The sequence below is a fragment of the Rhipicephalus microplus genome, chromosome 5, assembly GCF_043290135.1.
Source record: "Rhipicephalus microplus isolate Deutch F79 chromosome 5, USDA_Rmic, whole genome shotgun sequence".
Classification (NCBI taxonomy): domain Eukaryota; kingdom Metazoa; phylum Arthropoda; class Arachnida; order Ixodida; family Ixodidae; genus Rhipicephalus; species Rhipicephalus microplus.
Window position 1 is genome coordinate 174420859 of NC_134704.1, and position 25536 is coordinate 174446394.

The window sequence follows — 25536 nt, forward strand, 5'->3', positions numbered from 1 at the left end:
TCATGAATGTTCGAAAACAAAAAACTAGAGAGACGTTAGTCTTGACTCCCGAGGCACCGGTGAGATTCGAACTCACGATCTCCTGTTTACTAGACAGGCGCTTTAACTAACTAAGCCACGGCGCCTGCGCAGCGTCTTGTTCAGGCAGTGACACCATCAGAAGTATTTCGAACTAAACTTCGAAAACAAAAAAACTAGAGAGACGTTTGTCTTGACTTTCGAGGCACCAGTGAGATTCGAACTCACGATCTCCTGTTTGCTATACAGGCGCTTTAACTAACTAAGCCACGGCGCCTGCGCAGCGTTTTGTTCAGGCAGTGACACCATCAGAAGTATTTCGAACTAAACTTCGAAAACAAAAGTACTGAAAGTTGGGTGAGTTCGTACTCGATCATGACTTCTTTGCGCAAACACGTACACGGACACAAGGAAAAGAGGCAAACAACACGGGCGCCCGTGTTGTTTGCCTCTTTTCCTTGTGTCCGTGTACGTGTTTGCGCAAAGAAGTCATGAATGTTCGAAAACAAAAAACTAGAGAGACGTTAGTCTTGACTCCCGAGGCACCGGTGAGATTCAAACTCACGATCTCCTGTTTACTAGACAGGCGCTTTAACTAACTGAGCCACGGCGCCTGCGCAGCGTCTTGTTCAGGCAGTGACACCATCAGAAGTATTTGGAACTAAACTTCGAAAACAAAAAACTAGAGAGACGTTTGTCTTGACTCTCGAGGCACCGGTGAGATTCGAACTCACGATCTCCGGTTTACTAGACAGGCACTTTAACCAAATAAGCCACGGCGTCTGCGCAGCGTCTTGTTCAGGCAGTGACACCATTGGAAGTATTCCGAACAATACTTCGAAAACAAAAAAAAATCAGAAGAGACGTTAGTCTTGACTCTCGAGGCACCGGTGAGATTCGAACTAACGATCTCCTGTTTGCTAGACAGGCGCTTTAACCAACTAAGCCAAGGCGCCTGCGCAGCGTCTTGTTCAGGAAGTGACACCATTAGAAGTATTTCGAACTAAACTTCGAAAACAAAAAAACTAGAGAGCCGTTTGTCTTGACTCTCGAGGCACCGGTGAGATTCGAACTAACGATCTCTTGTTTACTAGACAGGTGCTTTAACCAACTAAGCCACGGCGCCTGCGCAGCGTCTTGTTCAGGCAGTGACACCATCAGAAGAATTTCCAACTAAACTTCGAAAACAAAAAACTAGAGAGCCGTTTGTCTTGACCTCGAGGCACCGGCGAGATTCGAACTCACGATCTCCTGTTTACTAGACAGGCGCTTTAACCAACTAAGCCACGGCGCCTGCGCAGCGTCTTGTTCAGACAGTGACACCATCAGAAGTATTTCGAACTGAACTTCGAAAACAAAAAACTAGAGAGACGTTTGTCTTGACTCTCGAGGCACCGGTGAGATTCGAATTAACGATCTGCTGTTTACTAGGCAGGCTCCTTAACCGACTAAGCCACGGCGCTTCTGCAGAGTCTTCTTCAGGCAGTGACACCATCAGAAGTATTTCGAACTAAACTTCGAAAACAAAAAAACTGGAGAGCCGTTTGTCTTGACTCTCGAGGCACCGGTGAGATTCGAACTCATGATCTCCTGTTTACTAGACAGGCGCTTTAACCAACTAAGCCACGGCGCCTGCGCAGCGTCTTGTTCGGGCAGTGACACCATCAGAAGTATTTCGAACTAAACTTCGAAAACAAAAGTACTGAAAGTTGGGCGAGTTCGTACTCGATCATGACTTCTTTGCGCAAACACGTACACGGACACAAAGAAAAGAGGCAAACAACACGGGCGCCCGTGTTGTTTGCCTCTTTTCCTTGTGTCCGTGTACGTGTTTGCGCAAAGAAGTCATGAATGTTCGAAAACAAAAAACTAGAGAGACGTTAGTCTTGACTCCCGAGGCACCGGTGAGATTCAAACTCACGATCTCCTGTTTACTAGACAGGCGCTTTAACTAACTAATCCACGGGGCCTGCGCAGCGTCTTGTTCAGGCAGTGACACCATCGGAAGTATTTGGAACTAAACTTCGAAAACAAAAAACTAGAGATACGTTAGTCTTGACTCTCGAGGCACCGGTGAGATTCGAACTCATGATCTCCTGTTTACTAGACAGGCGCTTTAACCAACTAAGCCACGGCGCCTGCGCAGCGTCTTGTTCAGGAAGTGACGCGATCAGAAGTATTTCGAACTAAACTTCGAAAACAAAAAACTAGAGAGATGTTTGTCTTGACTCTCGAGGCACCTGTGAGATTCAAACTCATGATCTCCTGTTTACTAGACAGGCGCTTTAACCAACTAAGCCACGGCGCCTGCGCAGCGTCTTGTTCAGGCAGTGACACCATCAGAAGTATTTCGAAATAAACTTCGAAAACAAAAAAAACTAGACAGAGGTTTGTCTTGACTCTCGAGGCACCGGTGAGATTCGAACCCACGATCTCCTGTTTACTAAACAGGCGCTTTAACCAACTAAGCCACGGCGTCTGCGCAGCATCTTGTTCAGGCAGTGACATCATTGGAAGTATTTCGAACAATACTTCGAAAACAAAAAAAAATCAGAAGAGACGTTAGTCTTGACTCTCGAGGCACCGGTGAGATTCGAACGCACGATCTCCTGTTTGCTAGACAGGCGCTTTAACCAACTAAGCCACAGCGCCTGCGCAGCGTCTTGTTCAGGCAGTGACACCATCAGAATTATTTCGAACTAAACTTCGAAAACAAAAAACTACGAGACGTTTGTCTTGACTCTCGAGGCACCAGTGAGATTCGAACTCATGATCTCCTGTTTACTAGACAGGCGCTTTAACCAACTAAGCCACGGCGCCTGCGCGGCGTCTTGTTCAGGCAGTGACACCATCAGAAGTATTTCGAACTAAACTACGAAAACAAAAAACTAGAGAGAGGTTTGTCTTGACTCTCGAGGCACCGGTGAGATTCGAACTCACGATCTCCTGTTTACTAGACATGCGCTTTAACTAACTAAGCCACGGCGCCTGCGCAGCGTTTTGTTCAGGCAGTGACACCATCAGAAGTATTTCGAACTAAACTTCGAAAACAAAAGTACTGAAAGTTGGGCGAGTTCGTACTCGATCATGACTTCTTTGCGCAAACACGTACACGGACACAAGGAAAAGAGGCAAACAACACGGGCGCCCGTGTTGTTTGCCTCTTTTCCTTGTGTCCGTGTACGTGTTTGCACAAAGAAGTCATGAATGTTCGAAAACAAAAAACTAGAGAGACGTTAGTCTTGACTCCCGAGGCACCGGTGAGATTCAAACTCACGATCTCCTGTTTACTAGACAGGCGCTTTAACTAACTAAGCCACGGCGCCTGCGAAGCGTCTTGTTCAGGCAGTGACACCATCAGAAGTATTTGGAACTAAACTTCGAAAACAAAAAACTAGAGGTACGTTTGTCTTGACTCTTGAGGCACCGGTGAGATTCGAACTCACGATCTCCTGTTTACTAGACAGGCGCTTTAACCAACTAAGCCACGGCGCCTGCGCAGCGTCTTGTTCAGGCAGTGACACCATCAGAAGTATTTCGAACAATACTTCGAAAACAAAAAAAAATCAGAAGAGACGTTAGTCTTGACTCTCGAGGCACCGGTGAGATTCGAACTCACGATCTCCTGTTTGCTAGACAGGCGCTTTAACCAACTAAGCCAAGGCGCCTGCGCAGCGTCTTGTTCAGGCAGTGACACCATCACAAGTATTTAGAACTAAACTTCGAAAACAAAAGTACTGAAAGTTGGGCGAGTTCGTACTCGATCATGACTTCTTTGCGCAAACACGTACACGGACACAAGGAAAAGAGGCAAACAACACGGGCGCCCGTGTTGTTTGCCTCTTTTCCTTGTGTCCGTGTACGTGTTTGCGCAAAGAAGTCATGAATGTTCGAAAACAAAAAACTAGAGAGACGTTAGTCTTGACTCCCGAGGCACCGGTGAGATTCAAACTCACGACCTCCTGTTTACTAGACAGGCGCTTTAACTAACTAAGCCACGGCGCCTGCGCAGCGTCTTGTTCAGGCAGTGACACCATCAGAAGTATTTGGAACTAAACTTCGAAAACAAAGAACTAGAGATACGTTTTTCTTGACTCTAGAGGCACCGGTGAGATTCGAACTCACGATCTCCTGTTTACTAGACAGGCGCTTTAACCAACTAAGCCACGGCGCCTGCGCAGCGTCTTGTTCAGGCAGTGACACCATCAGAAGTATTTCGAAATAAACTTCGAAAACAAAAAACTAGAGAGACGTTTGTCTTGACTCTCGAGGCACCGGTGAGATTCGAACTCACGATCTCCGGTTTACTAGACAGGCACTTTAACCAAATAAGCCACGGCGTCTGCGCAGCGTCTTGTTCAGGCAGTGACACCATTGGAAGTATTATGAACAATACTTCGAAAACAAAAAAAATCAGAAGAGACGTTAGTCTTGACTCTCGAGGCACCGGTGAGATTCGAACTCACGATCTCCTGTTTGCTAGACAGGCGCTTAACAACTAAGCCACAGCGCCTGCGCAGAGTCATGTTCAGGCAGTGAAGCCATCAGAAGTATTTCGAACTAAACTTCAAAAACAAAAAAGTAGAGAGACGTTTGTCTTGACTCTCGAGGCCCGGTGATATTCGAACTCACGATCTCCTTTTCACTAGACAGGCGCTTTATTCAACAAAGCCACGGCGCCTGCGCAGCGTCTTGTTCAGGCAGTGACACCATCAGAAATATTTCGAACTAAACTTCGAAAACAAAAAACTTGAGAGACGTTTGTCTTGACTCTCGAGGCACAGGTGAGATTCCAACTCACGATTTTCCTTTTACTAGACAGGCGCTTTAACTAACTAAGCCACAGCGCCTGCGCAGCGTCTTGTTCAGGCAGTGACACCATCAGAATAATTTCGAACTAAACTTCGAAAACAAAAAACTAGAGAGACGTTAGTCTTGACTCTCGAGGCACCGGTGAGATTCGAACTCACGATCTCCTGTTTACTAGAAAGGCGCTTTAACTAACTAAGCCACGGCGCCTGCACAGCGTCTTGTTCAGGCATTGACACCATCAGAAGTATTTCGAACTAAACTTCGAAAACAAAAGTACTGAAATGTGGGCGAGTTCGTACTCGATGATGACTTCTTTTCGCAAACACGTACAAGAACACAAGGAAAAGAGGCAAACAACACGGGCGCCCGTGTTGTTTGCCTCTTTTCCTTGTGTCCGTGTACGTGTTTGCGCAAAGAAGTCATGAATGTTCGAAAACAAAAAACTAGAGAGACGTTAGTCTTGACTCCCGAGGCACCGGTGAGATTCGAACTCACGATCTCCTGTTTACTAGACAGGCGCTTTAACTAACTAAGCCACGGCGCCTGCGCAGCGTCTTGTTCAGGCAGTGACACCATCAGAAGTATTTCGAACTAAACTTCGAAAACAAAAAAACTAGAGAGACGTTTGTCTTGACTTTCGAGGCACCAGTGAGATTCGAACTCACGATCTCCTGTTTGCTATACAGGCGCTTTAACTAACTAAGCCACGGCGCCTGCGCAGCGTTTTGTTCAGGCAGTGACACCATCAGAAGTATTTCGAACTAAACTTCGAAAACAAAAGTACTGAAAGTTGGGTGAGTTCGTACTCGATCATGACTTCTTTGCGCAAACACGTACACGGACACAAGGAAAAGAGGCAAACAACACGGGCGCCCGTGTTGTTTGCCTCTTTTCCTTGTGTCCGTGTACGTGTTTGCGCAAAGAAGTCATGAATGTTCGAAAACAAAAAACTAGAGAGACGTTAGTCTTGACTCCCGAGGCACCGGTGAGATTCAAACTCACGATCTCCTGTTTACTAGACAGGCGCTTTAACTAACTGAGCCACGGCGCCTGCGCAGCGTCTTGTTCAGGCAGTGACACCATCAGAAGTATTTGGAACTAAACTTCGAAAACAAAAAACTAGAGAGACGTTTGTCTTGACTCTCGAGGCACCGGTGAGATTCGAACTCACGATCTCCGGTTTACTAGACAGGCACTTTAACCAAATAAGCCACGGCGTCTGCGCAGCGTCTTGTTCAGGCAGTGACACCATTGGAAGTATTCCGAACAATACTTCGAAAACAAAAAAAAATCAGAAGAGACGTTAGTCTTGACTCTCGAGGCACCGGTGAGATTCGAACTAACGATCTCCTGTTTGCTAGACAGGCGCTTTAACCAACTAAGCCAAGGCGCCTGCGCAGCGTCTTGTTCAGGAAGTGACACCATTAGAAGTATTTCGAACTAAACTTCGAAAACAAAAAAACTAGAGAGCCGTTTGTCTTGACTCTCGAGGCACCGGTGAGATTCGAACTAACGATCTCTTGTTTACTAGACAGGTGCTTTAACCAACTAAGCCACGGCGCCTGCGCAGCGTCTTGTTCAGGCAGTGACACCATCAGAAGAATTTCCAACTAAACTTCGAAAACAAAAAACTAGAGAGCCGTTTGTCTTGACCTCGAGGCACCGGCGAGATTCGAACTCACGATCTCCTGTTTACTAGACAGGCGCTTTAACCAACTAAGCCACGGCGCCTGCGCAGCGTCTTGTTCAGACAGTGACACCATCAGAAGTATTTCGAACTGAACTTCGAAAACAAAAAACTAGAGAGACGTTTGTCTTGACTCTCGAGGCACCGGTGAGATTCGAATTAACGATCTGCTGTTTACTAGGCAGGCTCCTTAACCGACTAAGCCACGGCGCTTCTGCAGAGTCTTCTTCAGGCAGTGACACCATCAGAAGTATTTCGAACTAAACTTCGAAAACAAAAAAACTGGAGAGCCGTTTGTCTTGACTCTCGAGGCACCGGTGAGATTCGAACTCATGATCTCCTGTTTACTAGACAGGCGCTTTAACCAACTAAGCCACGGCGCCTGCGCAGCGTCTTGTTCGGGCAGTGACACCATCAGAAGTATTTCGAACTAAACTTCGAAAACAAAAGTACTGAAAGTTGGGCGAGTTCGTACTCGATCATGACTTCTTTGCGCAAACACGTACACGGACACAAAGAAAAGAGGCAAACAACACGGGCGCCCGTGTTGTTTGCCTCTTTTCCTTGTGTCCGTGTACGTGTTTGCGCAAAGAAGTCATGAATGTTCGAAAACAAAAAACTAGAGAGACGTTAGTCTTGACTCCCGAGGCACCGGTGAGATTCAAACTCACGATCTCCTGTTTACTAGACAGGCGCTTTAACTAACTAATCCACGGGGCCTGCGCAGCGTCTTGTTCAGGCAGTGACACCATCGGAAGTATTTGGAACTAAACTTCGAAAACAAAAAACTAGAGATACGTTAGTCTTGACTCTCGAGGCACCGGTGAGATTCGAACTCATGATCTCCTGTTTACTAGACAGGCGCTTTAACCAACTAAGCCACGGCGCCTGCGCAGCGTCTTGTTCAGGAAGTGACGCGATCAGAAGTATTTCGAACTAAACTTCGAAAACAAAAAACTAGAGAGATGTTTGTCTTGACTCTCGAGGCACCTGTGAGATTCAAACTCATGATCTCCTGTTTACTAGACAGGCGCTTTAACCAACTAAGCCACGGCGCCTGCGCAGCGTCTTGTTCAGGCAGTGACACCATCAGAAGTATTTCGAAATAAACTTCGAAAACAAAAAAAACTAGACAGAGGTTTGTCTTGACTCTCGAGGCACCGGTGAGATTCGAACCCACGATCTCCTGTTTACTAAACAGGCGCTTTAACCAACTAAGCCACGGCGTCTGCGCAGCATCTTGTTCAGGCAGTGACATCATTGGAAGTATTTCGAACAATACTTCGAAAACAAAAAAAAATCAGAAGAGACGTTAGTCTTGACTCTCGAGGCACCGGTGAGATTCGAACGCACGATCTCCTGTTTGCTAGACAGGCGCTTTAACCAACTAAGCCACAGCGCCTGCGCAGCGTCTTGTTCAGGCAGTGACACCATCAGAATTATTTCGAACTAAACTTCGAAAACAAAAAACTACGAGACGTTTGTCTTGACTCTCGAGGCACCAGTGAGATTCGAACTCATGATCTCCTGTTTACTAGACAGGCGCTTTAACCAACTAAGCCACGGCGCCTGCGCGGCGTCTTGTTCAGGCAGTGACACCATCAGAAGTATTTCGAACTAAACTACGAAAACAAAAAACTAGAGAGAGGTTTGTCTTGACTCTCGAGGCACCGGTGAGATTCGAACTCACGATCTCCTGTTTACTAGACATGCGCTTTAACTAACTAAGCCACGGCGCCTGCGCAGCGTTTTGTTCAGGCAGTGACACCATCAGAAGTATTTCGAACTAAACTTCGAAAACAAAAGTACTGAAAGTTGGGCGAGTTCGTACTCGATCATGACTTCTTTGCGCAAACACGTACACGGACACAAGGAAAAGAGGCAAACAACACGGGCGCCCGTGTTGTTTGCCTCTTTTCCTTGTGTCCGTGTACGTGTTTGCACAAAGAAGTCATGAATGTTCGAAAACAAAAAACTAGAGAGACGTTAGTCTTGACTCCCGAGGCACCGGTGAGATTCAAACTCACGATCTCCTGTTTACTAGACAGGCGCTTTAACTAACTAAGCCACGGCGCCTGCGAAGCGTCTTGTTCAGGCAGTGACACCATCAGAAGTATTTGGAACTAAACTTCGAAAACAAAAAACTAGAGGTACGTTTGTCTTGACTCTTGAGGCACCGGTGAGATTCGAACTCACGATCTCCTGTTTACTAGACAGGCGCTTTAACCAACTAAGCCACGGCGCCTGCGCAGCGTCTTGTTCAGGCAGTGACACCATCAGAAGTATTTCGAACAATACTTCGAAAACAAAAAAAAATCAGAAGAGACGTTAGTCTTGACTCTCGAGGCACCGGTGAGATTCGAACTCACGATCTCCTGTTTGCTAGACAGGCGCTTTAACCAACTAAGCCAAGGCGCCTGCGCAGCGTCTTGTTCAGGCAGTGACACCATCACAAGTATTTAGAACTAAACTTCGAAAACAAAAGTACTGAAAGTTGGGCGAGTTCGTACTCGATCATGACTTCTTTGCGCAAACACGTACACGGACACAAGGAAAAGAGGCAAACAACACGGGCGCCCGTGTTGTTTGCCTCTTTTCCTTGTGTCCGTGTACGTGTTTGCGCAAAGAAGTCATGAATGTTCGAAAACAAAAAACTAGAGAGACGTTAGTCTTGACTCCCGAGGCACCGGTGAGATTCAAACTCACGACCTCCTGTTTACTAGACAGGCGCTTTAACTAACTAAGCCACGGCGCCTGCGCAGCGTCTTGTTCAGGCAGTGACACCATCAGAAGTATTTGGAACTAAACTTCGAAAACAAAGAACTAGAGATACGTTTTTCTTGACTCTAGAGGCACCGGTGAGATTCGAACTCACGATCTCCTGTTTACTAGACAGGCGCTTTAACCAACTAAGCCACGGCGCCTGCGCAGCGTCTTGTTCAGGCAGTGACACCATCAGAAGTATTTCGAAATAAACTTCGAAAACAAAAAACTAGAGAGACGTTTGTCTTGACTCTCGAGGCACCGGTGAGATTCGAACTCACGATCTCCGGTTTACTAGACAGGCACTTTAACCAAATAAGCCACGGCGTCTGCGCAGCGTCTTGTTCAGGCAGTGACACCATTGGAAGTATTATGAACAATACTTCGAAAACAAAAAAAATCAGAAGAGACGTTAGTCTTGACTCTCGAGGCACCGGTGAGATTCGAACTCACGATCTCCTGTTTGCTAGACAGGCGTTTTAACCAACTAAGCCAAGGCGCCTGCGCAGCGTCTTGTTCAGGCATTGACACCATCACAAGTATTTAGAACTAAACTTCGAAAACAAAAAACTACAGAGACGTTTGTCTTGACTCTCGTGGCACCGGTGAGATTCGAACTCATGATCTCCTGTTTACTAGACATGCGCTTTAACCAACTAAGCCACGGCACCTGCGCAGCGTCGTGTTCAGGCAGTGACACCATTAGAAGTATTTCGAACTAAACTTCAAAAACAAAAAAACTAGAGAGCCGTTTGTCTTGACTCTCGAGGCACCGGTGAGATTGGAACTAACGATCTCCTGTTTACTAGAGAGGTGCTTTAACCAACTAAGCCACGGCGCCTGCGCAGCGCCTTAATCAGGCAGTGACACCATCAAAAGAATTTCCAACTAAACTTCGAAAACAAAAAACTAGAGAGCCGTTTGTCTTGACTCTCGAGGCACCGGCGAGATTCCAACTCACGATCTCCTGTTTACTAGACAGGCGCTTTAACCAACTAAGCCACGGCGCTTGTGCAGCGTCTTGTTCAGGCAGTGACACCATCAGAAGTATTTCGAACTGAACTTCGAAAACAAAAAAACTAGAGACAGGTTTGTCTTGACTCTCGAGGCACCGGTGAGATTCGAACTCACGATCTCCTGTTTACTAGACAGGCGCTTTAACCAACTAAGCCACGGCGCCTACGCAGCGTCTTGTTCAGGCAGTGACACCATCAGAAGTATTTCGAACTAAACTTCGAAAACAAAAAAGTAGAGAGACGTTTGTCTTGACTCTCGAGGCACCGGTGAGATTCCAACTCACGATCTCCTGTTTACTAGACAGGCGCTTAACAACTAAGCCACAGCGCCTGCGCAGAGTCATGTTCAGGCAGTGAAGCCATCAGAAGTATTTCGAACTAAACTTCAAAAACAAAAAAGTAGAGAGACGTTTGTCTTGACTCTCGAGGCACCGGTGATATTCGAACTCACGATCTCCTGTTCACTAGACAGGCGCTTTATTCAACAAAGCCACGGCGCCTGCGCAGCGTCTTGTTCAGGCAGTGACACCATCAGAAATATTTCGAACTAAACTTCGAAAACAAAAAACTTGAGAGACGTTTGTCTTGACTCTCGAGGCACAGGTGAGATTCCAACTCACGATTTTCCTTTTACCAGACAGGCGCTTTAACTAACTAAGCCACAGCGCCTGCGCAGCGTCTTGTTCAGGCAGTGACACCATCAGAATAATTTCGAACTAAACTTCGAAAACAAAAAACTAGAGAGACGTTAGTCTTGACTCTCGAGGCACCGGTGAGATTCGAACTCACGATCTCCTGTTTACTAGAAAGGCGCTTTAACTAACTAAGCCACGGCGCCTGCACAGCGTCTTGTTCAGGCATTGACACCATCAGAAGTATTTCGAACTAAACTTCGAAAACAAAAGTACTGAAATTTGGGCGAGTTCGTACTCGATGATGACTTCTTTTCGCAAACACGTACAAGAACACAAGGAAAAGAGGCAAACAACACGGGCGCCCGTGTTGTTTGCCTCTTTTCCTTGTGTCCGTGTACGTGTTTGCGCAAAGAAGTCATGAATGTTCGAAAACAAAAAACTAGAGAGACGTTAGTCTTGACTCCCGAGGCACCGGTGAGATTCGAACTCACGATCTCCTGTTTACTAGACAGGCGCTTTAACTAACTAAGCCACGGCGCCTGCGCAGCGTCTTGTTCAGGCAGTGACACCATCAGAAGTATTTCGAACTAAACTTCGAAAACAAAAAAACTAGAGAGACGTTTGTCTTGACTTTCGAGGCACCAGTGAGATTCGAACTCACGATCTCCTGTTTACTATACAGGCGCTTTAACTAACTAAGCCACGGCGCCTGCGCAGCGTTTTGTTCAGGCAGTGACACCATCAGAAGTATTTCGAACTAAACTTCGAAAACAAAAGTACTGAAAGTTGGGTGAGTTCGTACTCGATCATGACTTCTTTGCGCAAACACGTACACGGACACAAGGAAAAGAGGCAAACAACACGGGCGCCCGTGTTGTTTGCCTCTTTTCCTTGTGTCCGTGTACGTGTTTGCGCAAAGAAGTCATGAATGTTCGAAAACAAAAAACTAGAGAGACGTTAGTCTTGACTCCCGAGGCACCGGTGAGATTCAAACTCACGATCTCCTGTTTACTAGACAGGCGCTTTAACTAACTGAGCCACGGCGCCTGCGCAGCGTCTTGTTCAGGCAGTGACACCATCAGAAGTATTTGGAACTAAACTTCGAAAACAAAAAACTAGAGAGACGTTTGTCTTGACTCTCGAGGCACCGGTGAGATTCGAACTCACGATCTCCGGTTTACTAGACAGGCACTTTAACCAAATAAGCCACGGCGTCTGCGCAGCGTCTTGTTCAGGCAGTGACACCATTGGAAGTATTCCGAACAATACTTCGAAAACAAAAAAAAATCAGAAGAGACGTTAGTCTTGACTCTCGAGGCACCGGTGAGATTCGAACTCACGATCTCCTGTTTGCTAGACAGGCGCTTTAACCAACTAAGCCAAGGCGCCTGCGCAGCGTCTTGTTCAGGAAGTGACACCATTAGAAGTATTTCGAACTAAACTTCGAAAACAAAAAAACTAGAGAGCCGTTTGTCTTGACTCTCGAGGCACCGGTGAGATTCGAACTAACGATCTCTTGTTTACTAGACAGGTGCTTTAACCAACTAAGCCACGGCGCCTGCGCAGCGTCTTGTTCAGGCAGTGACACCATCAGAAGAATTTCCAACTAAACTTCGAAAACAAAAAACTAGAGAGCCGTTTGTCTTGACCTCGAGGCACCGGCGAGATTCGAACTCACGATCTCCTGTTTACTAGACAGGCGCTTTAACCAACTAAGCCACGGCGCCTGCGCAGCGTCTTGTTCAGACAGTGACACCATCAGAAGTATTTCGAACTGAACTTCGAAAACAAAAAACTAGAGAGACGTTTGTCTTGACTCTCGAGGCACCGGTGAGATTCGAACTAACGATCTGCTGTTTACTAGGCAGGCTCCTTAACCGACTAAGCCACGGCGCTTCTGCAGAGTCTTCTTCAGGCAGTGACACCATCAGAAGTATTTCGAACTAAACTTCGAAAACAAAAAAACTGGAGAGCCGTTTGTCTTGACTCTCGAGGCACCGGTGAGATTCGAACTCATGATCTCCTGTTTACTAGACAGGCGCTTTAACCAACTAAGCCACGGCGCCTGCGCAGCGTCTTGTTCAGGCAGTGACACCATCAGAAATATTTCGAACTAAACTTCGAAAACAAAAAACTTGAGAGACGTTTGTCTTGACTCTCGAGGCACAGGTGAGATTCAAACTCACGATTTTCCTTTTACTAGACAGGCGCTTTAACTAACTAAGCCACAGCGCCTGCGCAGCGTCTTGTTCAGGCAGTGACACCATCAGAATTATTTCGAACTAAACTTCGAAAACAAAAAACTAGAGAGACGTTTGTCTTGACTCTCGAGGCACCAGTGAGATTCGAACTCATGATCTCCTGTTTACTAGACAGGCGCTTTAACCAACTAAGCCACGGCGCCTGCGCGGCGTCTTGTTCAGGCAGTGACACCATCAGAAGTATTTCGAACTAAACTACGAAAACAAAAAACTAGAGAGGTTTGTCTTGACTCTCGAAGCACCGGTGAGATTCGAACTCACGATCTCCTGTTTACTAGACAGGCGCTTTAACTAACTAAGCCACGGCGCCTGCGCAGCGTTTTGTTCAGGCAGTGACACCATCAGAAGTATTTCGAACTAAACTTCGAAAACAAAAGTACTGAAAGTTGGGCGAGTTCGTACTCGATCATGACTTCTTTGCGCAAACACGTACACGGACACAAGGAAAAGAGGCAAACAACACGGGCGCCCGTGTTGTTTGCCTCTTTTCCTTGTGTCCGTGTACGTGTTTGCGCAAAGAAGTCATGAATGTTCGAAAACAAAAAACTAGAGAGACGTTAGTCTTGACTCCCGAGGCACCGGTGAGATTCAAACTCACGATCTCCTGTTTACTAGACAGGCGCTTTAACTAACTAAGCCACGGCACCTGCGCAGCGTCGTGTTCAGGCAGTGACACCATTAAAAGTATTTCGAACTAAACTTCGAAAACAAAAAAATAGAGAGCCGTTTGTCTTGACTCTCGAGGCACCGGTGAGATTCGAACTAACGATCTCCTGTTTACTAGACAGGTGCTTTAACCAACTAAGCCACGGCGCCTGCGCAGCGTCTTGTTCAGGCAGTGACACCATCAGAAGAATTTCCAACTAAACTTCGAAAACAAAAAACTAGAGAGCCGTTTGTCTTGACTCCCGAGGCACCGGCGAGATTCGAACTCACGATCTCCTGTTTACTAGACAGGCGCTTTAACCAACTAAGCCACGGCGCCTACGCAGCGTCTTGTTCAGGCAGTGACACCATCAGAAGTATTTCGAACTAAACTTCGAAAACAAAAAAGTAGAGAGACGTTTGTCTTGACTCTCGAGGCACCGGTGAGATTCCAACTCACGATCTCCTGTTTACTAGACAGGCGCTTAACAACTAAGCCACAGCGCCTGCGCAGAGTCATGTTCAGGCAGTGAAGCCATCAGAAGTATTTCGAACTAAACTTCAAAAACAAAAAAGTAGAGAGACGTTTGTCTTGACTCTCGAGGCACCGGTGATATTCGAACTCACGATCTCCTGTTAACTAGACAGGCGCTTTAACCAACAAAGCCATGGCGCCTGCGCAGCGTCTTGTTCAGGCAGTGACACCATCAGAAATATTTCGAACTAAACTTCGAAAACAAAAAACTTGAGAGACGTTTGTCTTGACTCTCGAGGCACGGGTGAGATTCAAACTCACGATTTTCCTTTTACTAGACAGGCGCTTTAACTAACTAAGCCACAGCGCCTGCGCAGCGTCTTGTTCAGGCAGTGACACCATCAGAATTATTTCGAACTAAACTTCGAGAACAAAAAACTAGAGAGACGTTTGTCTTGACTCTCGAGGCACCAGTGAGATTCGAACTCATGATCTCCTGTTTACTAGACAGGCGCTTTAACCAACTAAGCCACGGCGCCTGCGCGGCGTCTTGTTCAGGCAGTGATACCATCAGAAGTATTTCGAACTAAACTACGAAAACAAAAAACTAGAGAGAGGTTTGTCTTGACTCTCCAGGCACCGGTGAGATTCGAACTTACGATCTCCTGTTTACTAGACAGGCGCTTTAACCAAATAAGCCACGGCGTCTGCGCAGCGTCTTGTTCAGGCAGTGACACCATTGGAAGTATTTCGAACAATACTTCGAAAACAAAAAAAAATCAGAAGAGACGTTAGTCTTGACTCTCGAGGCACCGGTGAGATTCGAACTCACGATCTCCTGTCTGCTAGACTGGCGCTTTAACCAACTAAGCCAAGGCGCCTGCGCAGCGTCTTGTTCAGGCAGTGACACCATCACAAGTATTTAGAACTAAACTTCGAAAACAAAAAACTACAGAGACGTTTGTCTTGACTCTCGTGGCACCGGTGAGATTCGAACTCATGATCTCCTGTTTACTAGACATGCGCTTTAACCAACTAAGCCACGGCACCTGCGCAGCGTCGTGTTCAGGCAGTGACACCATTAGAAGTATTTCGAACTAAACTTCGAAAACAAAAAAACTAGAGAGCCGTTTGTCTTGACTCTCGAGGCACCGGTGAGATTCGAACTAACGATCTCCTGTTTACTAGACAGGTGCTTTAACCAATTAAGCCACGGCGCCTGCGCAGCGTCTTGTTCAGGCAGTGACACCATCAGAAGAATTTCCAACTAAACTTCGAAAACAAAAAACTAGAGAGCCGTTTGTCTTGACCTCGAGGCACCGGCGAGATTCGAACTCACGATCTCCTGTTTACTAGACAGGCGCTTTAACCCACTAAGCCACGGCGCCTGCGCAGCGTCTTGTTCAGACAGTGACACCATCAGAAGTATTTCGAACTGAACTTCGAAAACAAAAAACTAGAGAGACGTTTGTCTTGACTCTCGAGGCACCGGTGAGATTCGAACTCACGATCTGCTGTTTACTAGGCAGGCTCTTTAACCGACTAAGCCACGGCGCTTCTGCAGAGTCTTGTTCAGGCAGTGACACCATCAGAAGTATTTCGAACTAAACTTCGAAAACAAAAAACTGGAGAGCCGTTTGTCTTGACTCTCGAGGCACCGGTGAGATTCGAACTCACGAGCTCCTGTTTGCTAGACAGGCGCTTTAACCAGCTGAGCCACGGCGCCTGCGCAGCGTCTTGTTCAGGCAGTGACACCATCAGAAGTATTTCGAACTAAACGTCGAAAACAAAAAAGTAGAGAGACGTTTGTCTTGACTTTCGAGGCACCGGTGAGATTCGAACTCACTATCTCCTGTTTACTAGACATGCGCTTTAACCAACTAAGCCACGGCGCCTGCGCAGCGTCTTGTTCAGGCAGTGACACCATCAGAAGTATTTCTAACTAAACTTCGAAAACAAAAAAAAATTGCCCGCAGCTTCCCTCGGGGGAACACTGAGGAGGATGCGGACCATATAATTGGTTAACGGGGTGTTAAAGTGCGACTTACTTGGGTCGATGGCTAAATTGGTTAACGTGGTTGTGAAATGGGGTGTTAAATTGCGACTTACTTGGGTCGATGGCTAAATTGGTTAACGTGGTTGTAGGAGGGGGTGTTAAATGAGTGAACACGTACACACGTATGCGAAAGGGCGGTGCTGGTCGAAGGGACGTCGATCATTGTGTTTCTGGATTCGTTGGAATTCATTTCACCGCGACCTTGGACGTCGACGCGCCGTACAAACCAACCGACGAGCGGCAACTGAGCGAGCGAGCGCCGACCTTGAGTATCTATACAGCAGGACGGCGCATGCACTGTCAGCTGTTGAATGTTCTCGAAGCGCGACGCCACATGCGCGTCCACTTGAGAATCAGGAGAATTGTAGATGTCGAACGCGGTGTGTAGAGGAGGAAGGGTGCACAGATGGTGGAGGAGTGAAGCGCGCGCGGTGTGTAGAGGAGGAAGGGATGCACAGATGGTGGAAGAGTGGGCGACGGCGCGACGGCGCATGCGCGCGCGTCAGCTGTCGAATGTTTGAGAAGCGGTGCGGACGGCGCACTACAAGGCGCGAGTATAAGATGCTCCGCATCTAAAACTAGAGAACCGTTTGTCTTGACTCTCGAGGCACCGGTGAGATTCGAACTCACGATCTCCTGTTTACTAGACAGGCGCTTTAACTAACTAAGCCACGGCGCCTGCGCAGCGCCTTGTTCAGTCAGTGACACCATCAGAAGTACTTCGAACGAAACTTCGACAACAAAAAACTTCAAAGACGTTTGTCTTGACTCTCGAGGCACAGGTGAGATTCGAACTCACGATCTGCTGTTTACTAGACACGCGCTTTAACCAACTAAGCCACGGCGCTTGTGCAGCGTCTTGTTCAGGCAGTGACAGCATCAGAAGTACTTCGAACTAAACTTCTAAAACAAGAAAACTAGACAGAGGTTTGTCTTGACTCTCGAGGCACCAGTGAGATTCGAACTCACGATCTCCTGTTTACTAGACAGGCGCTCTAACCAACTAAGCCACGGCGCTTGTGCAGCGTCTTGTTCAGGCAGTGACACCATCAGAAGTATTTCGAACCAAACTACGAAAACAAAAAACTAGAGAGAGGTTTGTCTTGACTCTCGAGGCACCGGTGAGATTCGAACTCACGATCTCCTGTTTACTAGACAGGCGCTTTAACTAACTAAGCCACGGCGCCTGCGCAGCGTTTTGTTCAGGCAGTGACACCATCAGAAGTATTTCGAACTAAACTTCGAAAACAAAAGTACTGAAAGTTGGGCGAGTTCGTACTCGATCATGACTTCTTTGCGCAAACACGTACACGGACACAAGGAAAAGAGGCAAACAAGACGGGCGCCCGTGTTGTTTGCCTCTTTTCCTTGTGTCCGTGTACGTGTTTGCGCAAAGAAGTCATGAATGTTCGAAAACAAAAAACTAGAGAGACGTTAGTCTTGACTCCCGAGGCACCGGTGAGATTCAAACTCACGATCTCCTGTTTACTAGACAGGCGCTTTAACTAACTAAGCCACGGCACCTGCGCAGCGTCGTGTTCAGGCAGTGACACCATTAAAAGTATTTCGAACTAAACTTCGAAAACAAAAAAACTAGAGAGCCGTTTGTCTTGACTCTCGAGGCACCGGTGAGATTCGAACTAACGATCTCCTGTTTACTAGACAGGTGCTTTAACCAACTAAGCCACGGCGCCTGCGCAGCGTCTTGTTCAGGCAGTGACACCATCAGAAGAATTTCCAACTAAACTTCGAAAACAAAAAACTAGAGAGCCGTTTGTCTTGACTCCCGAGGCACCGGCGAGATTCGAACTCACGATCTCCTGTTTACTAGACAGGCGCTTTAACCAACTAAGCCACGGCGCCTACGCAGCGTCTTGTTCAGGCAGTGACACCATCAGAAGTATTTCGAACTAAACTTCGAAAACAAAAAAGTAGAGAGACGTTTGTCTTGACTCTCGAGGCACTGGTGAGATTCCAACTCACGATCTCCTGTTTACTAGACAGGCGCTTAACAACTAAGCCACAGCGCCTGCGCAGAGTCATGTTCAGGCAGTGAAGCCATCAGAAGTATTTCGAACTAAACTTCAAAAACAAAAAAGTAGAGAGACGTTTGTCTTGACTCTCGAGGCACCGGTGATATTCGAACTCACGATCTCCTGTTAACTAGACAGGCGCTTTAACCAACAAAGCCATGGCGCCTGCGCAGCGTCTTGTTCAGGCAGTGACACCATCAGAAATATTTCGAACTAAACTTCGAAAACAAAAAACTTGAGAGGCGTTTGTCTTGACTCTCGAGGCACGGGTGAGATTCAAACTCACGATTTTCCTTTTACTAGACAGGCGCTTTAACTAACTAAGCCACAGCGCCTGCGCAGCGTCTTGTTCAGGCAGTGACACCATCAGAATTATTTCGAACTAAACTTCGAGAACAAAAAACTAGAGAGACGTTTGTCTTGACTCTCGAGGCACCAGTGAGATTCGAACTCATGATCTCCTGTTTACTAGACAGGCGCTTTAACCAACTAAGCCACGGCGCCTGCGCGGCGTCTTGTTCAGGCAGTGACACCATCAGAAGTATTTCGAACTAAACTACGAAAACAAAAAACTAGAGAGAGGTTTGTCTTGACTCTCGAGGCACCGGTGAGATTCGAACTCACGATCTCCTGTTTACTAGACAGGCGCTTTAACCAAATAAGCCACGGCGTCTGCGCAGCGTCTTGTTCAGGCAGTGACACCATTGGAAGTATTTCGAACAATACTTCGAAAACAAAAAAAAAATCAGAAGAGACGTTAGTCTTGACTCTCGAGGCACCGGTGAGATTCGAACTCACGATCTCCTGTTTGCTAGACTGGCGCTTTAACCAACTAAGCCAAGGCGCCTGCGCAGCGTCTTGTTCAGGCAGTGACACCATCACAAGTATTTTGAACTAAACTTCGAAAACAAAAAACTACAGAGACGTTTGTCTTGACTCTCGTGGCACCGGTGAGATTCGAACTCATGATCTCCTGTTTACTAGACATGCGCTTTAACCAACTAAGCCACGGCACCTGCGCAGCGTCGTGTTCAGGCAGTGACACCATTAGAAGTATTTCGAACTAAACTTCGAAAACAAAAAAACTAGAGAGCCGTTTGTCTTGACCTCGAGGCACCGGCGAGATTCGAACTCACGATCTCCTGTTTACTAGACAGGCGCTTTAACCCACTAAGCCACGGCGCCTGCGCAGCGTCTTGTTCAGACAGTGACACCATCAGAAGTATTTCGAACTGAACTTCGAAAACAAAAAACTAGAGAGACGTTTGTCTTGACTCTCGAGGCACCGGTGAGATTCGAACTCACGATCTGCTGTTTACTAGGCAGGCTCTTTAACCGACTAAGCCACGGCGCTTCTGCAGAGTCTTGTTCAGGCAGTGACACCATCAGAAGTATTTCGAACTAAACTTCGAAAACAAAAAACTGGAGAGCCGTTTGTCTTGACTCTCGAGGCACCGGTGAGATTCGAACTCATGATCTCCTGTTTACTAGACAGGCGCTTTAACCAACTAAGCCACGGCGCCTGCGCAGCGTCTTGTTCAGGCAGTGACACCATCAGAAGTATTTCGAACTAAACATCGAAAACAAAAAACTAGAGAGACGTTTGTCTTGACTCTCGAGGCACCGGTGAGATTCGAACTCACGATCTCCGGTTTACTAGACAGGCGATTTAACCAAATAAGCCACGGCGCCTGCGCAGCGTCTTGTTCAGGCAGTGACACCATTGGAAGTATTTCGAACAATACTTCGAAAACAAAAAAAAATCTAGAGAGACGTTAGTCTTGACTCTCGAGGCACCGGTGAGATTCGAACTCACGAGCTCCTGTTTGCTAGACAGGCGCTTTAACCAGCTGAGCCACGGCGCCTGCGCAGCGTCTTGTTCAGGCAGTGACACCATCAGAAGTATTTCGAACTAAACGTCGAAAACAAAAAAGTAGAGAGACGTTTATCTTGACTTTCGAGGCACCGGTGAGATTCGAACTCACTATCTCCTGTTTACTAGACATGCGCTTTAACCAACTAAGCCACGGCGCCTGCGCAGCGTCTTGTTCAGGCAGTGACACCATCAGAAGTATTTCTAACTAAACTTCGAAAACAAAAAAAAATTGCCCGCAGCTTCCCTCGGGGGAACACTGAGGAGGATGCGGACCATATAATTGGTTAACGGGGTGTTAAAGTGCGACTTACTTGGGTCGATGGCTAAATTGGTTAACGTGGTTGTGAAATGGGGTGTTAAATTGCGACTTACTTGGGTCGATGGCTAAATTGGTTAACGTGGTTGTAGGAGGGGGTGTTAAATGAGTGAACACGTACACACGTATGCGAAAGGGCGGCGCTGGTCGAAGGGACGTCGATCATTGTGTTTCTGGATTCGTTGGAATTCATTTCACCGCGACCTTGGACGTCGACGCGCCGTACAAACCAACCGACGAGCGGCAACTGAGCGAGCGAGCGCCGACCTTGAGTATCTATACAGCAGGACGGCGCATGCACTGTCAGCTGTTGAATGTTCTCGAAGCGCGACGCCACATGCGCGTCCACTGGAGAATCAGGAGAATTGTAGATGTCGAACGCGGTGTGTAGAGGAGGAAGGGTGCACAGATGGTGGAGGAGTGAAGCGCGCGCGGTGTGTAGAGGAGGAAGGGATGCACAGATGGTGGAAGAGTGGGCGACGGCGCGACGGCGCATGCGCGCGCGTCAGCTGTCGAATGTTTGAGAAGCGGTGCGGACGGCGCACTACAAGGCGCGAGTATAAGATGCTCCGCATCTAAAACTAGAGAACCGTTTGTCTTGACTCTCGAGGCACCGGTGAGATTCGAACTCACGATCTCCTGTTTACTAGACAGGCGCTTTAACTAACTAAGCCACGGCGCCTGCGCAGCGCCTTGTTCAGTCAGTGACACCATCAGAAGTACTTCGAACGAAACTTCGACAACAAAAAACTTCAAAGACGTTTGTCTTGACTCTCGAGGCACAGGTGAGATTCGAACTCACGATCTGCTGTTTACTAGACAGGCGCTTTAACCAACTAAGCCACGGCGCTTGTGCAGCGTCTTGTTCAGGCAGTGACAGCATCAGAAGTACTTCGAACTAAACTTCGAAAACAAGAAAACTAGACAGAGGTTTGTCTTGACTCTCGAGGCACCAGTGAGATTCGAACTCACGATCTCCTGCTTACTAGACAGGCGCTCTAACCAACTAAGCCACGGCGCTTGTGCAGCGTCTTGTTCAGGCAGTGACACCATCAGAAGTATTTCGAACTAAACTTCGAAAACAAAAAAACTAGAGAAAGGTTTGTCTTGACTCTCGAGGCACCGGTGAGATTCGAACTCACGATCTCCTGTTTACTAGACAGGCGCTTTAACTAACTAAGCCACGGTGCCTGCGCAGCGTTTTGTTCAGGCAGTGACACCATCAGAAGTATTTCGAACTGAACTTCGAAAACAAAAGTACTGAAAGTTGGGCAAGTTCGTACTCGATCATGACTTCTTTGCGCAAACACGTACACGGACACAAGGAAACGAGGCAAACAACACGGGCGCCCGTGTTGTTTGCCTCTTTTCCTTGTGTCCGTGAACGTGTTTGCGCAAAGAAGTCATGAATGTTCGAAAACAAAAAACTAGAGAGACGTTCGTCTTGACTCCCGAGGCACCGGTGAGATTCGAACTCACGATCTCCGGCTTACTAGACAGGCGCTTTAACTAACAAAACCACGGCGCCTGCGCAGCGTCTTGTTCAGGCAGTGACACCATCAGAAGTATTTCGAACTGAACTTCGAAAACAAAAAAACTAGAGACGTTTGTCTTGACTCTCGAGGCACCGGTGAGATTCGAACTCACGATCTCCTGTTTACTAGACAGGCGCTTTAACTAACTAAGCCACGGCGCCTGCGCAGCGCCTTGTTCAGTCAGTGACACCATCAGAAGTACTTCGAACGAAACTGCGAAAACAAAAAACTTCAAAGACGTTTGTCTTGACTCTCGAGGCACAGGTGAGATTCGAACTCACGATCGGCTGTTTACTAGACAGGCGCTTTAACCAACTAAGCCACGGCGCTTGTGCAGCGTCTTGTTCAGGCAGTGACAGCATCAGAAGTATTTCGAACTAAACTTCGAAAACAAAAAAACTAGACAGAGGTTTGTCTTGACTCTCGAGGCACCAGTGAGATTCGAACTCACGATCTCCTGTTTACTAGACAGGCGCTCTAACCAACTAAGCCAAGGCGCTTGTGCAGCGTCTTGTTCAGGCAGTGACACCATCAGAAGTATTTCGAACTAAACTTCGAAAACAAAAAAACTAGAGAGAGGTTTGTCTTGACTCTCGAGGCACCGGTGAGATTCGAACTCACGCTCTCCTGTTTACTAGACATGCGCTTTAACCAACTAAGCCACGGCGCCTGCGCAGCGTCTTGTTCAGGCAGTGACACCATCAGAAGTATTTCGAACTAAACTTCGAAAACAAAAAACTAGAGAACCGTTTGTCTTGACTCTCGAGGCACCGGTGAGATTCGAACTCACGATCTCCTGTTTACTAGACAGGCGCTTTAACTAACTAAGCCACGGCGCCTGCGCAGCGCCTTGTTCAGTCAGTGACACCATCAGAAGTACTTCGAACGAAACTTCGAAAACAAAAACTTTAAAGACGTTTGTCTTGACTCTCGAGGCACAGGTGAGATTCAAACTCACGATCTGCTGTTTACTAGACAGGCGCTTTAACCAACTAAGCCACGGCGCCTGCGCAGCGTCTTGTTCAGGCAGTGACACCATCAGAAGTATTTCGAACTAAACATCGAAAACAAAAAACTAGAGAGACATTTGTCTTGACTCTCGAGGCACCGGTGAGATTCGAACTCACGATCTCCGGTTTACTAGACAGGCGCTTTAACAAAATAAGCCACGGCGCCTGCGCAGCGTCTTGTTCAGGCAGTGACACCATCAGAAGTATTTCGAACTAAACGTCGAAAACAAAAAAGTAGAGAGACGTTTGTCTTGACTTTCGAGGCACCGGTGAGATTCGAACTCACTATCTCGTGTTTACTAGACATGCGCTTTAACCAACTAAGCCACGGCGCCTGCGCAGCGTCTTGTTCAGGCAGTGACACCATCAGAAGTATTTCGAACTAAACTTCGAAAACAAAAAACTAGAGAACCGTTTGTCTTGACTCTCGAGGCACCGGTGAGATTCGAACTCACGATCTCCTGTTTACTAGACAGGCGCTTTAACTAACTAAGCCACGGCGCCTGCGCAGCGCCTTGTTCAGTCAGTGACACCATCAGAAGTACTTCGAACAAAACTTCGAAAACAAAAAACTTCAAAGACGTTTGTCTTGACTCTCGAGGCACAGGTGAGATTCGAACTCACGATCTGCTGTTTACTAGACAGGCGCTTTAACCAACTAAGCCACGGCGCTTGTGCAGCGTCTTGTTCAGGCAGTGACAGCATCAGAAGTATTTCGAACTAAACTTCGAAAACAAAAAAACTAGACAGAGGTTTGTCTTGACTCTCGAGGCACCAGTGAGATTCGAACTCACGATCTCCTGTTTACTAGACAGGCGCTCTAACCAACTAAGCCACGGCGCTTGTGCAGCGTCTTGTTCAGGCAGTGACACCATCAGAAGTATTTCGAACTAAACTTCGAAAACAAAAAAACTAGAGAGAGGTTTGTCTTGACTCTCGAGGCACCGGTGAGATTCGAACTCACGATCTCCTGTTTACTACACAGGTGCTTTAACTAACTAAGCCACGGTGCCTGCGCAGCGTTTTGTTCAGGCAGTGACACCATCAGAAGTATTTCGAACTGAACTTCGAAAACAAAAGTACTGAAAGTTGGGCAAGTTCGTACTCGATCATGACTTCTTTGCGCAAACACGTACACGGACACAAGGAAACGAGGCAAACAACACGGGCGCCCGTGTTGTTTGCCTCTTTTCCTTGTGTCCGTGAACGTGTTTGCGCAAAGAAGTCATGAATGTTCGAAAACAAAAAACTAGAGAGACGTTCGTCTTGACTCCCGAGGCACCGGTGAGATTCGAACTCACGATCTCCGGTTTACTAGACAGGCACTTTAACTAACAAAACCACGGCGCCTGCGCAGCATCTTGTTCAGGCAGTGACACCATCAGAAGTATTTCGAACTGAACTTCGAAAACAAAAAAACTAGAGAGACGTTTGTCTTGACTCTCGAGGCACCGGTGAGATTCGAACTCACGATCTGCTGTTTACTAGACAGGCGCTTTAACCAACTAAGCAACGGCGCTTGTGCAGCGTCTTGTTCAGGCAGTGACAGCATCAGAAGTATTTCGAACTAAACTTCGAAAACAAAAAACTAAAAAACCAGAGAGACGTTTGTCTTGACTCTCGTGGCACCGGTGAGATTCGAACTAATGATCTCCTGTTTACTAGAGATGCGCTTTAACCAACAAAGCAACGGCGCCTGCGCAGCGTCTTGTTCAGGCAGTGACACCATCAGAAATATTTCGAACTAAACTTCGAAAACAAAGAACTAGAGAGAAGTTTGTCTTGACTCTCGAGGCACCGGTGAGATTCGAACTCACGATCTCCGGTTTACTAGACAGGCGCTTTAACTAACTAAGCTACGGCGCCTGCGCAGCGTCTCGTTCAGGCAGTGACACCATCAGAAGAATTTCGAACTGAACTTCGAAAACAAAAAAACTAGAGAGACGTTTGTCTTGACTCTCGAGGCACCGGTGAGATTCTAACTCATGATCTCCTGTTTACTAGACAGGCGCTTTAACCAACTAAGCCACGGCGCCTGCGCAGCGTCTTGTTCAGGCAGTGACACCATCAGAAGTATTTCGAACTAAACATCGAAAACAGAAAACTAGAGAGACGTTTGTCTTGACTCTCGAGGCACCGGTGAGATTCGAACTCACGATCTCCGGTTTACTAGACAGGTGCTTTAACCAAATAAGCCACGGTGCCTGTGCAGCGTCTTGTTCAGGCAGTGACACCATTGGAATTATTTCGAACAATACTTCGAAAACAAAAAAATCTAGAGAGACGTTAGTCTTGACTCTCGAGGCACCAGTGAGATTCGAACTCACGAGCTCCTGTTTGCTAGACAGGCGCTTTAACCAACTGAGCCACGGCGCCTGCGCAGCGTCTTGTTCAGGCA

At 47.2% G+C, this 25536-nt stretch overlaps 59 non-coding genes across 59 annotated transcripts; all 59 read right to left on the bottom strand.

Annotated features, from left to right (window-relative positions):
• Positions 1–51: 51 nt before the first annotated feature.
• TRNAT-AGU (transfer RNA threonine (anticodon AGU)) lies at positions 52–125 on the bottom strand. Its single transcript has one exon. It is a non-coding gene; the product is annotated as a tRNA-Thr (tRNA).
• Positions 126–221: 96 nt separating this feature from the next.
• On the bottom strand, positions 222–295 carry TRNAA-AGC (transfer RNA alanine (anticodon AGC)). Its single transcript has one exon. It is a non-coding gene; the product is annotated as a tRNA-Ala (tRNA).
• Positions 296–900: 605 nt separating this feature from the next.
• Positions 901–974, bottom strand: TRNAA-AGC (transfer RNA alanine (anticodon AGC)). The gene has a single exon. It is a non-coding gene; the product is annotated as a tRNA-Ala (tRNA).
• Positions 975–1238: 264 nt separating this feature from the next.
• Positions 1239–1312, bottom strand: TRNAT-AGU (transfer RNA threonine (anticodon AGU)). The gene has a single exon. It is a non-coding gene; the product is annotated as a tRNA-Thr (tRNA).
• Positions 1313–1577: 265 nt separating this feature from the next.
• On the bottom strand, positions 1578–1651 carry TRNAT-AGU (transfer RNA threonine (anticodon AGU)). Its single transcript has one exon. It is a non-coding gene; the product is annotated as a tRNA-Thr (tRNA).
• Positions 1652–2083: 432 nt separating this feature from the next.
• TRNAT-AGU (transfer RNA threonine (anticodon AGU)) lies at positions 2084–2157 on the bottom strand. The gene has a single exon. It is a non-coding gene; the product is annotated as a tRNA-Thr (tRNA).
• A 439-nt stretch (positions 2158–2596) lies between these two features.
• TRNAA-AGC (transfer RNA alanine (anticodon AGC)) lies at positions 2597–2670 on the bottom strand. The gene has a single exon. It is a non-coding gene; the product is annotated as a tRNA-Ala (tRNA).
• A 94-nt stretch (positions 2671–2764) lies between these two features.
• TRNAT-AGU (transfer RNA threonine (anticodon AGU)) lies at positions 2765–2838 on the bottom strand. Its single transcript has one exon. It is a non-coding gene; the product is annotated as a tRNA-Thr (tRNA).
• Positions 2839–3439: 601 nt separating this feature from the next.
• Positions 3440–3513, bottom strand: TRNAT-AGU (transfer RNA threonine (anticodon AGU)). Its single transcript has one exon. It is a non-coding gene; the product is annotated as a tRNA-Thr (tRNA).
• Positions 3514–3612: 99 nt separating this feature from the next.
• On the bottom strand, positions 3613–3686 carry TRNAA-AGC (transfer RNA alanine (anticodon AGC)). Its single transcript has one exon. It is a non-coding gene; the product is annotated as a tRNA-Ala (tRNA).
• Positions 3687–3949: 263 nt separating this feature from the next.
• On the bottom strand, positions 3950–4023 carry TRNAT-AGU (transfer RNA threonine (anticodon AGU)). The gene has a single exon. It is a non-coding gene; the product is annotated as a tRNA-Thr (tRNA).
• A 95-nt stretch (positions 4024–4118) lies between these two features.
• Positions 4119–4192, bottom strand: TRNAT-AGU (transfer RNA threonine (anticodon AGU)). Its single transcript has one exon. It is a non-coding gene; the product is annotated as a tRNA-Thr (tRNA).
• A 267-nt stretch (positions 4193–4459) lies between these two features.
• Positions 4460–4531, bottom strand: TRNAA-AGC (transfer RNA alanine (anticodon AGC)). Its single transcript has one exon. It is a non-coding gene; the product is annotated as a tRNA-Ala (tRNA).
• A 769-nt stretch (positions 4532–5300) lies between these two features.
• Positions 5301–5374, bottom strand: TRNAT-AGU (transfer RNA threonine (anticodon AGU)). The gene has a single exon. It is a non-coding gene; the product is annotated as a tRNA-Thr (tRNA).
• A 96-nt stretch (positions 5375–5470) lies between these two features.
• Positions 5471–5544, bottom strand: TRNAA-AGC (transfer RNA alanine (anticodon AGC)). Its single transcript has one exon. It is a non-coding gene; the product is annotated as a tRNA-Ala (tRNA).
• A 605-nt stretch (positions 5545–6149) lies between these two features.
• Positions 6150–6223, bottom strand: TRNAA-AGC (transfer RNA alanine (anticodon AGC)). The gene has a single exon. It is a non-coding gene; the product is annotated as a tRNA-Ala (tRNA).
• Positions 6224–6487: 264 nt separating this feature from the next.
• Positions 6488–6561, bottom strand: TRNAT-AGU (transfer RNA threonine (anticodon AGU)). The gene has a single exon. It is a non-coding gene; the product is annotated as a tRNA-Thr (tRNA).
• Positions 6562–6826: 265 nt separating this feature from the next.
• TRNAT-AGU (transfer RNA threonine (anticodon AGU)) lies at positions 6827–6900 on the bottom strand. The gene has a single exon. It is a non-coding gene; the product is annotated as a tRNA-Thr (tRNA).
• A 432-nt stretch (positions 6901–7332) lies between these two features.
• Positions 7333–7406, bottom strand: TRNAT-AGU (transfer RNA threonine (anticodon AGU)). The gene has a single exon. It is a non-coding gene; the product is annotated as a tRNA-Thr (tRNA).
• Positions 7407–7845: 439 nt separating this feature from the next.
• TRNAA-AGC (transfer RNA alanine (anticodon AGC)) lies at positions 7846–7919 on the bottom strand. The gene has a single exon. It is a non-coding gene; the product is annotated as a tRNA-Ala (tRNA).
• A 94-nt stretch (positions 7920–8013) lies between these two features.
• TRNAT-AGU (transfer RNA threonine (anticodon AGU)) lies at positions 8014–8087 on the bottom strand. The gene has a single exon. It is a non-coding gene; the product is annotated as a tRNA-Thr (tRNA).
• Positions 8088–8688: 601 nt separating this feature from the next.
• TRNAT-AGU (transfer RNA threonine (anticodon AGU)) lies at positions 8689–8762 on the bottom strand. Its single transcript has one exon. It is a non-coding gene; the product is annotated as a tRNA-Thr (tRNA).
• Positions 8763–8861: 99 nt separating this feature from the next.
• Positions 8862–8935, bottom strand: TRNAA-AGC (transfer RNA alanine (anticodon AGC)). Its single transcript has one exon. It is a non-coding gene; the product is annotated as a tRNA-Ala (tRNA).
• Positions 8936–9198: 263 nt separating this feature from the next.
• Positions 9199–9272, bottom strand: TRNAT-AGU (transfer RNA threonine (anticodon AGU)). Its single transcript has one exon. It is a non-coding gene; the product is annotated as a tRNA-Thr (tRNA).
• A 95-nt stretch (positions 9273–9367) lies between these two features.
• Positions 9368–9441, bottom strand: TRNAT-AGU (transfer RNA threonine (anticodon AGU)). Its single transcript has one exon. It is a non-coding gene; the product is annotated as a tRNA-Thr (tRNA).
• A 267-nt stretch (positions 9442–9708) lies between these two features.
• On the bottom strand, positions 9709–9782 carry TRNAA-AGC (transfer RNA alanine (anticodon AGC)). Its single transcript has one exon. It is a non-coding gene; the product is annotated as a tRNA-Ala (tRNA).
• A 604-nt stretch (positions 9783–10386) lies between these two features.
• On the bottom strand, positions 10387–10460 carry TRNAT-AGU (transfer RNA threonine (anticodon AGU)). Its single transcript has one exon. It is a non-coding gene; the product is annotated as a tRNA-Thr (tRNA).
• A 937-nt stretch (positions 10461–11397) lies between these two features.
• TRNAT-AGU (transfer RNA threonine (anticodon AGU)) lies at positions 11398–11471 on the bottom strand. Its single transcript has one exon. It is a non-coding gene; the product is annotated as a tRNA-Thr (tRNA).
• Positions 11472–12246: 775 nt separating this feature from the next.
• TRNAA-AGC (transfer RNA alanine (anticodon AGC)) lies at positions 12247–12320 on the bottom strand. Its single transcript has one exon. It is a non-coding gene; the product is annotated as a tRNA-Ala (tRNA).
• Positions 12321–12584: 264 nt separating this feature from the next.
• Positions 12585–12658, bottom strand: TRNAT-AGU (transfer RNA threonine (anticodon AGU)). Its single transcript has one exon. It is a non-coding gene; the product is annotated as a tRNA-Thr (tRNA).
• Positions 12659–12923: 265 nt separating this feature from the next.
• Positions 12924–12997, bottom strand: TRNAT-AGU (transfer RNA threonine (anticodon AGU)). Its single transcript has one exon. It is a non-coding gene; the product is annotated as a tRNA-Thr (tRNA).
• A 264-nt stretch (positions 12998–13261) lies between these two features.
• On the bottom strand, positions 13262–13335 carry TRNAT-AGU (transfer RNA threonine (anticodon AGU)). The gene has a single exon. It is a non-coding gene; the product is annotated as a tRNA-Thr (tRNA).
• Positions 13336–13428: 93 nt separating this feature from the next.
• Positions 13429–13502, bottom strand: TRNAT-AGU (transfer RNA threonine (anticodon AGU)). Its single transcript has one exon. It is a non-coding gene; the product is annotated as a tRNA-Thr (tRNA).
• Positions 13503–13934: 432 nt separating this feature from the next.
• Positions 13935–14008, bottom strand: TRNAT-AGU (transfer RNA threonine (anticodon AGU)). Its single transcript has one exon. It is a non-coding gene; the product is annotated as a tRNA-Thr (tRNA).
• Positions 14009–14103: 95 nt separating this feature from the next.
• TRNAT-AGU (transfer RNA threonine (anticodon AGU)) lies at positions 14104–14177 on the bottom strand. Its single transcript has one exon. It is a non-coding gene; the product is annotated as a tRNA-Thr (tRNA).
• Positions 14178–14777: 600 nt separating this feature from the next.
• Positions 14778–14851, bottom strand: TRNAT-AGU (transfer RNA threonine (anticodon AGU)). The gene has a single exon. It is a non-coding gene; the product is annotated as a tRNA-Thr (tRNA).
• A 268-nt stretch (positions 14852–15119) lies between these two features.
• Positions 15120–15193, bottom strand: TRNAA-AGC (transfer RNA alanine (anticodon AGC)). The gene has a single exon. It is a non-coding gene; the product is annotated as a tRNA-Ala (tRNA).
• Positions 15194–15626: 433 nt separating this feature from the next.
• On the bottom strand, positions 15627–15700 carry TRNAT-AGU (transfer RNA threonine (anticodon AGU)). The gene has a single exon. It is a non-coding gene; the product is annotated as a tRNA-Thr (tRNA).
• A 264-nt stretch (positions 15701–15964) lies between these two features.
• Positions 15965–16038, bottom strand: TRNAA-AGC (transfer RNA alanine (anticodon AGC)). The gene has a single exon. It is a non-coding gene; the product is annotated as a tRNA-Ala (tRNA).
• Positions 16039–16973: 935 nt separating this feature from the next.
• Positions 16974–17047, bottom strand: TRNAT-AGU (transfer RNA threonine (anticodon AGU)). Its single transcript has one exon. It is a non-coding gene; the product is annotated as a tRNA-Thr (tRNA).
• A 265-nt stretch (positions 17048–17312) lies between these two features.
• TRNAT-AGU (transfer RNA threonine (anticodon AGU)) lies at positions 17313–17386 on the bottom strand. The gene has a single exon. It is a non-coding gene; the product is annotated as a tRNA-Thr (tRNA).
• A 95-nt stretch (positions 17387–17481) lies between these two features.
• Positions 17482–17555, bottom strand: TRNAT-AGU (transfer RNA threonine (anticodon AGU)). Its single transcript has one exon. It is a non-coding gene; the product is annotated as a tRNA-Thr (tRNA).
• A 433-nt stretch (positions 17556–17988) lies between these two features.
• On the bottom strand, positions 17989–18062 carry TRNAT-AGU (transfer RNA threonine (anticodon AGU)). The gene has a single exon. It is a non-coding gene; the product is annotated as a tRNA-Thr (tRNA).
• A 95-nt stretch (positions 18063–18157) lies between these two features.
• TRNAT-AGU (transfer RNA threonine (anticodon AGU)) lies at positions 18158–18231 on the bottom strand. The gene has a single exon. It is a non-coding gene; the product is annotated as a tRNA-Thr (tRNA).
• Positions 18232–18831: 600 nt separating this feature from the next.
• TRNAT-AGU (transfer RNA threonine (anticodon AGU)) lies at positions 18832–18905 on the bottom strand. Its single transcript has one exon. It is a non-coding gene; the product is annotated as a tRNA-Thr (tRNA).
• A 269-nt stretch (positions 18906–19174) lies between these two features.
• TRNAA-AGC (transfer RNA alanine (anticodon AGC)) lies at positions 19175–19248 on the bottom strand. Its single transcript has one exon. It is a non-coding gene; the product is annotated as a tRNA-Ala (tRNA).
• A 264-nt stretch (positions 19249–19512) lies between these two features.
• Positions 19513–19586, bottom strand: TRNAT-AGU (transfer RNA threonine (anticodon AGU)). Its single transcript has one exon. It is a non-coding gene; the product is annotated as a tRNA-Thr (tRNA).
• A 264-nt stretch (positions 19587–19850) lies between these two features.
• Positions 19851–19924, bottom strand: TRNAT-AGU (transfer RNA threonine (anticodon AGU)). The gene has a single exon. It is a non-coding gene; the product is annotated as a tRNA-Thr (tRNA).
• Positions 19925–20192: 268 nt separating this feature from the next.
• Positions 20193–20266, bottom strand: TRNAA-AGC (transfer RNA alanine (anticodon AGC)). The gene has a single exon. It is a non-coding gene; the product is annotated as a tRNA-Ala (tRNA).
• A 935-nt stretch (positions 20267–21201) lies between these two features.
• On the bottom strand, positions 21202–21275 carry TRNAT-AGU (transfer RNA threonine (anticodon AGU)). Its single transcript has one exon. It is a non-coding gene; the product is annotated as a tRNA-Thr (tRNA).
• A 265-nt stretch (positions 21276–21540) lies between these two features.
• On the bottom strand, positions 21541–21614 carry TRNAT-AGU (transfer RNA threonine (anticodon AGU)). Its single transcript has one exon. It is a non-coding gene; the product is annotated as a tRNA-Thr (tRNA).
• A 96-nt stretch (positions 21615–21710) lies between these two features.
• On the bottom strand, positions 21711–21784 carry TRNAT-AGU (transfer RNA threonine (anticodon AGU)). The gene has a single exon. It is a non-coding gene; the product is annotated as a tRNA-Thr (tRNA).
• A 431-nt stretch (positions 21785–22215) lies between these two features.
• On the bottom strand, positions 22216–22289 carry TRNAT-AGU (transfer RNA threonine (anticodon AGU)). The gene has a single exon. It is a non-coding gene; the product is annotated as a tRNA-Thr (tRNA).
• Positions 22290–22724: 435 nt separating this feature from the next.
• TRNAT-AGU (transfer RNA threonine (anticodon AGU)) lies at positions 22725–22798 on the bottom strand. The gene has a single exon. It is a non-coding gene; the product is annotated as a tRNA-Thr (tRNA).
• A 95-nt stretch (positions 22799–22893) lies between these two features.
• On the bottom strand, positions 22894–22967 carry TRNAT-AGU (transfer RNA threonine (anticodon AGU)). The gene has a single exon. It is a non-coding gene; the product is annotated as a tRNA-Thr (tRNA).
• A 601-nt stretch (positions 22968–23568) lies between these two features.
• Positions 23569–23642, bottom strand: TRNAT-AGU (transfer RNA threonine (anticodon AGU)). Its single transcript has one exon. It is a non-coding gene; the product is annotated as a tRNA-Thr (tRNA).
• Positions 23643–23907: 265 nt separating this feature from the next.
• On the bottom strand, positions 23908–23981 carry TRNAT-AGU (transfer RNA threonine (anticodon AGU)). Its single transcript has one exon. It is a non-coding gene; the product is annotated as a tRNA-Thr (tRNA).
• Positions 23982–25100: 1119 nt separating this feature from the next.
• TRNAT-AGU (transfer RNA threonine (anticodon AGU)) lies at positions 25101–25174 on the bottom strand. Its single transcript has one exon. It is a non-coding gene; the product is annotated as a tRNA-Thr (tRNA).
• Positions 25175–25440: 266 nt separating this feature from the next.
• TRNAA-AGC (transfer RNA alanine (anticodon AGC)) lies at positions 25441–25514 on the bottom strand. Its single transcript has one exon. It is a non-coding gene; the product is annotated as a tRNA-Ala (tRNA).
• Between the last annotated feature and the right edge of the window lie 22 nt (positions 25515–25536).